Source organism: Equus przewalskii, chromosome 27, assembly GCF_037783145.1.
Source record: "Equus przewalskii isolate Varuska chromosome 27, EquPr2, whole genome shotgun sequence".
Classification (NCBI taxonomy): domain Eukaryota; kingdom Metazoa; phylum Chordata; class Mammalia; order Perissodactyla; family Equidae; genus Equus; species Equus przewalskii.
Window position 1 is genome coordinate 3,058,708 of NC_091857.1, and position 7,128 is coordinate 3,065,835.

Here is a 7,128-nt window from a genome sequence, read left to right on the forward strand (position 1 = left end):
CTCAGGGCCACTGATAAGCCTGCTGCTGCTCACATCTAGCTGAGTCTGCTCATGGAAACTTTCTCAGAATGACATAGGAATCTGCAAGCCATCATTGTCTTACCCTCCTCAAGTTATTCTAGATGTTATGGAAAGGTGAACAAGTAAAGAAACAGGAAAAAATGTAAACGAGGAGACCTGGTCTCTGCCCCCACGCCCGGCCTTCCCTGGAGTAAAGTCTGCAGCAGAAGGACGGTTTGCCTAGGCTGCCTGTTGTCAGGAATGGTACTGAGCTGTGCTTGAGTGCCTGAGAGTCGATGAGCTGTTATGTGTGTGGTAATCTAGTCCTGCCTGCCGCAGTCACCCTTGTTTTATTACTCCTACACAAGCCCCCCCACTGACCCAATTGGAACAGTTGGGAAAATGCCAAAATACTTAGCAGCAACCATATGGAAGACCCCTCAAAAGTGCACAGCAGGAGCTAAAGACAGGGTCTGTTCACTACAATACAGACAAAATAGAAATATGTAGTATTTCAACTCAGCGCTCTTAATAGCTTGATTCTCCCATAGTTGGAAACAGGCTGATAGTCACCAGACTAGCTAGCACCCTTTCTGATTAGTTGGTGGCCAAACTGTACCACTACATATTTTGGATAGCCCTCCTTATTTGAAGGGTATGAAAACTTAAATGTAGCTGAGATTTAGGACACACAGAAGCCCAAAACTAGAATACAATGGTATTCATTTGTTTAAAACCACCGTCATCATGTACAAACTCGCTGAATCAACAAAACATAAAAGCATAGCGGATAGAGAAAACATTTTAATTTTATTCTTTTTTAAATCTCATTAAGAAATAATGAACTACTATCCTCTGGTCACATCATTATGACCCAATGCTCTTTTGCCAAATTGCTCAGACAGTGAAAAATATTTATTACATACCTAATGACACATACTGCGCTCTGTGCTGGGGAGGTACCAGTGAAGAAACACATACAGTTCCTCCCCCCTTTCCTCTTACCCACCCTCCTCCCAGGTTTGTCATCTTTTCTCATTCACTTGTTACAATCCGGACACCAATTGAAATGTCTGGGTTTTTTCACCCAAACCAAGCAATTCTCAGACACCAGCTGGGTGTTCTAGAATTCAACTCAAGTCCGACAGTATTACGTGGAGATAGTGTCAGATCCACAGGTTTAAGGCTCAGTGTCACAAGGCTGCCCCCAATGCAGATGCCAGTCGCAGGTCCAGGGCATCACCTGTGCTTCTGACTGACCAGCTATAAATCAGAGGTTCCCCCAGCCTCCTCTTTGGGTTTAATTCATTTGTTAGATGGACTCACAGAGCTCAGGAAATCTGTTTACTCACTAGATTGCTTCACTAGATTGGTTTATTACAAAAGATATTAAAAAATAAAAATCAACAGCCAGAAGAAGAGATACACAGGGCAAGGTTCTGAATGCAGGAACTTCTGTCCCCTTGGAGTTTGGGGTCCAGGCATGGCAGCCCGTGGATGCGTTCTAGTTCACCCACCTGGAGCTCCCCGACCCCCATCATTTGGGGGTTTTGTGGAGGCTTCATTTCGTTGGCATGATTGATTACGTCATTGGCCAGTGGTGACTGAACTTGATCCCCAACCCCTGTCCCCTCCACAGAGGTTGGGGGGATGAAACTGAAAGTTCCAGCCTTCTAATAATGTGATTGCTACCCCTGGTGTCCAGCCCCCACCATCAGATGCTTTCCAAAAGTCACCTCATTAACGTAAACTCAGGTGTGCTTGAAAGGGGTTTGTTATGAATTTTAAGACACCTGAATGGCTCTTACAACTTAGGAAATTCCAAGGGTTTTAGGAGTTCTGTGCCAGAAACAGGGACAAAGACCAAATACGTATTTCTTATAAATCACAATATCACACTTATCCATCACAGAGAGGCAGGCTTTGGCTCAGTATGAGAAAAAGAGCTCTTCAAACCAGAGCTCTCCTAAAGTGGGGTGAGTGCTGTGGGAGACAGTGAGGTCCTTGTCAAGGAAGTGCTCAAGCAGGAGCAGCTTGTTGTAGGCAGGACTCCTTTAAAGGATCAAAGGCTTGTTTAGAAGGTTTCAGAGGTTCCTTTAAAATCCGGACTTTTATTATGAATAAAAAGATCAGGCCAAATACCTTGGTTATGCTGTTTCACATCCTGCAGATAGCACTACCAGACCTTGTTGGCTTCACCTTTAAACACACAGTAAAGCCAAAAAGATATAACATTTCCCCACTTTGAATCATTCTGATTCAGGTAACCTTCATTGATCCTCTGGGTCTTTACCACCTCTCTTATTTCCCTGCTTCCTTCTTCCCTCCCTCCACTCTTATCTCAACAGAGCAGAAGCGTGGTCTTGTTGAAACATGAATCAGATCAGGCTATTCTGTTTCTCAAAAAGAGATCAAATACAGTGTATTCTCAATACTTATGTCTGGACCACACACACGTGCACGCGCATGCACACACACACACACATCTGTTCTACAGATTAAACTTCTGTTGTTCATCCATTAAATGTCCAAATTTTTACCATCCAGGTTGCCTTCCTAATTATTTCCCTTCATTATGTGTCACTCAGGTGGAACATGACTGTTTCAATGAGGTCTTAGCAGTCTGCCATCTATCACCTCCCTTGTCCATACACTGTATTTCTGGTAGCACTCTCTTTGATTGTACTGGCATTTTTTACTATCATAGGCTTTGAATCGCCTCAAACTTTTAGTCAAGTGAACTTTTAGCACACTTTTTTAAATATAAATTCCTACTCAGTCCCATCCAGTACTTGATTGATGGATAATTTTAACCTAAATACAGAACTTTTTGTGCATCACTAGAGACATCCATTCATCTTTGCATTGACTCACTTATAAGCACTTGCGAGGCATTGTAGCTATGAATCCATTCACACTAAATGATCAAGACTTTATTTAACTTTCATTTTTAAGACCATTTTGAAGATTTTTGTAATCTTTAATAAGACAGAAAGACTTCTCTGCTGAAATCAAGGTACATTATGCCTACCTTATATTCATATTTTATCATTTATAGGAATCATAAAGAAATGGAATATTCAACTCACCTTTTATAAGAGATGAATTGAATTTGGCATAATTCATTCCTGAGGAAACAACATTCACTCTACATGATCAACAATTTCTTTTCCAAGCATTAATAAAACATAGTTTAATAATCTGTTTAAGATTGTTTTCTAGAGTATTTCATAAAATGGTTTCCTCCTCTTTGAAAACCAGAGTATTTGCCATTCTTCAGTCTTTTGTATCTTAGGCTATAATTTGAAGGGAACCCCTCTTCTACTCCATTGGCTCAGGCAGGTGTTGACTCTGGACAAAGACTGCCTGGGTCATAACCAACTCTGCCACCTTCTAGCTCTTAGATCTTGGGCCAGCCACTGAACCCACCTCTCCATGTCCATTTCATTGCATGTAAAATAGGGACAATGTTAGTACTACCTTCACATGGCTGTTGAAAGAATTAAATGAGCTAATATATGTCAAACTCCCAGAGTAGTGCCTGATGTGATGCGAACTGACAAGATATTATCTATCTGTATTATTGCTCCCAGCAAACTTACCTTTTTATGTTTTGTCAAGCGTAATCTCTTCACTTTGAAATTCACTCCATCCTAGCTACACCTCCATTAGTCCATTTCTTTCTCTTTAATTAAAAAAAAAATCTGATTTTCTGGCCCTTGATTCTACTATTTTTATAGGAATTGACTTGTTAAAGTCTAACATTGGTATTTATTTTTTAGAAGGATTCAGTATGTTTCCTTGTGTTGGTTTCCTCTCCCCAGCATTGGATCCTAAGCCCCTTGGGTTCAGAGAGAATACCTTGTCATAGTCTTCAATCATTTCCCTATATTTATTTAAATATATTTATTTAAAATGTCACAGTGCAATGGCATCTTTATATTACTTATGTTTTAATATTTTTAGTCACAAAAAAATATATTTGGTACATTTGCATTGACTTGACATACTCTATTTCGAATCTCCTATATCTGAAGGGCACCTAACATTATGCATCTCTATAAACAATTTAGGTCTAGAAAGCCTGGTTCAGAGTCAATAAATAATTCTTTCTTAGCTCTAGGTAAGGATTTAGTGTGGCTATCCCCTTTTGTGTTTCCTGTTATACTTTGGTTTAAATTTGGGCATACTCAAGATATTTTGCTATTTCACCAACTACCTTACACTATAATCTGCTTGATATTTAATAATGCTACAGTACAAAATATGTCTATTTATAAAAAATTATGACTAATTTGTTGACATATAGCATTTAAAACATTTTAGAGACATAAGCTTAGGACAGAAAGAATCATTAGCAAAGTCTAAAAATCTCTTATTTCTTATAAGAATTAAACAATCAAAAGAGAAATGAAACAGGTTCTCGAAGTCCTATAGCTAGTAAGGTGTTGAGCTGGAATATGTGAGGACAGACCCCTTTCACGTGTTTACACTTCATAGCCAGCCAGTTAGACTCTGTTTGTCAATCACCTTGGGACCCTGACTGGGTAGGTTGTATGTGCTCAGAAGGCAGGGTAGCGAAGAGTGTGGACTGTGTAAGGTGATCCTTCCAACATTCACTCCCAGAGGAATACGTGGTTTGATTTCAGGGAAGGTAAGCTAGAAAGGATCTCCTGTTGTTCCTTCCCTCCCGGGCTTCCAGCTCTTCTCAGTGCTCATCATCTACACACGGATCCACCTCTCTCAACTCCTCCAAATCAGAGCAGACAGGCAGCACTTATTCTATGTGACCAAAGGGCAACTCTCAAATGAGATTATCTCAAACACATGGATAATTTTTGTACATTTCCAGTCAAATATTTTATGCAACATTTTCCCACGTTTCAGCACATTCACCATGTTTTAGCATTAAAATTTGGGATCTTTTTCCATAATTTCTGCATTTCATGCTTTCATAGTTCCAGAAATTCACCTCATTTCTCTCTTTGTCAATTCTTGCTTTTAAAAATATATGCCATAAAGAATGAGTCAGACTAGTCAGACATTTAGTCAATGAGAAAGCTAAATGAGTACTAAATGTGTGTGGTTGCACATCATTGGTTTTATAGTCTAAAAGAGTTCATGTGTTATTTGGAATACATAACAACATGATCCTTTTTGAAAAATAAACTAAACTTTGCCCTGAATTCCTACAGTGTTAATAGTAGTTGCACATGAGTAAATCAAGACAGAATTTGTGCCCCCTGGCACAACAGAGCATATGTACATATTTGCTCTTCAACCCAATAAGGACTCTGAGTGCAGAACTACTACCACACAAAATAGAAATGAACTTCAATGTAGGCATAATGGATTCGGTTCTTCAATAAAATAAACCTTAATAGCTATCTCACTTTCTATTTCAAATGAATAGAAATTAAGAGAAGCTCTGGATGTTAGATCTTGGTAAATTAGTAAGTATGAATAATTTACTAAAACAATGGCAGTGCATTTTCTATACAAATAGGTGGCCTTTTCATAATGATACCATTTCAAGCTACGTTTAAGTGGTCTTCTCTTCATTGATTTGTTCAGTCGTGTAACAAATACTTACAGCACACCTACTGTATGAAATATGTGATGCTAGTAAGTAACTCTAAGGGATTAAAAATGAACTAGACATGGATTTTGTTCTAAAGAAGGTAAAAGTCCAGTAAAGATATTGGAGGTACATTAAGAATTAAGTGAAAAGGCTGTGAAACTTGGGGCCACTAACAACACTACATAATTAATTGAATTTATGACTGTAAATTTGATGTTTGGAAATCTTTCAGAGACTTAGACTATACTTAAAGTATGATATTAAAAATATATACTTGTTCTTTTAAATGTCTTCTCTTAAATTTGTTTCTCTTAAATGCAAGGAAGTGATTCAGAAGCTCAAAAATGCCTAAGAGCAGATGAAAACTTAAAACAGCTATGAAAATAATTTTAGATATTTTTGATGCAAAGAAAGATAAGAACATCTAAAATGCATAGGCCTGAACTTACTGATAGATACAATAGTAATGATAAGTAATATCTAAATGTATGTATGGTTCAGATTCTGGGAAAATACTACATCATATTTTCACAGTTTAATATGAGAATTGCTTATCTTCATTCTCTCTATTTCTACTTTATTTGTGAGAATTACAATTTAGGATACAAACCACCAATTCAAGATAGAAAATAGAAAAATTAAAATTTTAACCTTACTGTCTACCTGAGACTAGCTTTTATAAGGTTCTTACCATAACACAATCAATAATCGTATTTAATAATGGGGTATTCTACGTATGGCATAAAGAGATACACTGAAGTATTAAGATAGGGTCTCTGCCTAATTAAGAATAATCTATTTTGGGTGATGACAGCTAACTCCACAAGCAAATTAACTTTTATTAAGAGGGTTAAATTTGTAGTTCAGAATAGCAAGTATATTTGTCATGTCAGAATAGACTTTACAGGTTAAAACTGTTTTTAATGACAACAGCTGCTGCCTTTGGAGACATGGAGAGTCTCAAGAACAATTCTGAGATTACTTGGCACAGGATATTGATTATAAGGGAGCCTACTCAGAAGAGTTTTCTCCCGATCTCATTCTTGGATGTTTGCCCCTGGTTTTACAACCAGAGGATGCTCTATGAGTTTCTTATTGCTGCTGTAACAAACTAGCACAAACTTAGTGCCTTAAAACAATGCAAATGCATCATTTTACAGTTATGGAGGCCAGAACTCTAAAAGAGTCTCATTGGACTAGGTTCCATCAGGGCTGTGTTCCTCTGCAAGCTGAAGGGAGAATGTGCTTCCCGCCTTTCCAGTTTCTAGAGGCTGCCTGAATTCTTTGGCCCCTTGCCCCTTCCTCCATCTTGAAAGCCAGTAGTGTAGCATCTTCACATCTGTCTTTGTCTCTGGTTCTTCTGCCCTTCTTCCACATTTAAGGTCACTTGTGATTACATTGGGCCCATCCAGATATTCCAAGATTACCTCCTTATTTTGAAATCAACTGATTAGCAACCTTAATTCCATCTGTAATCTTAATTCCTCTTTGTCCTGTGATATAACATAGTCACAGGCTCCAGGCATTGGGATGCGGATATCTTTGAG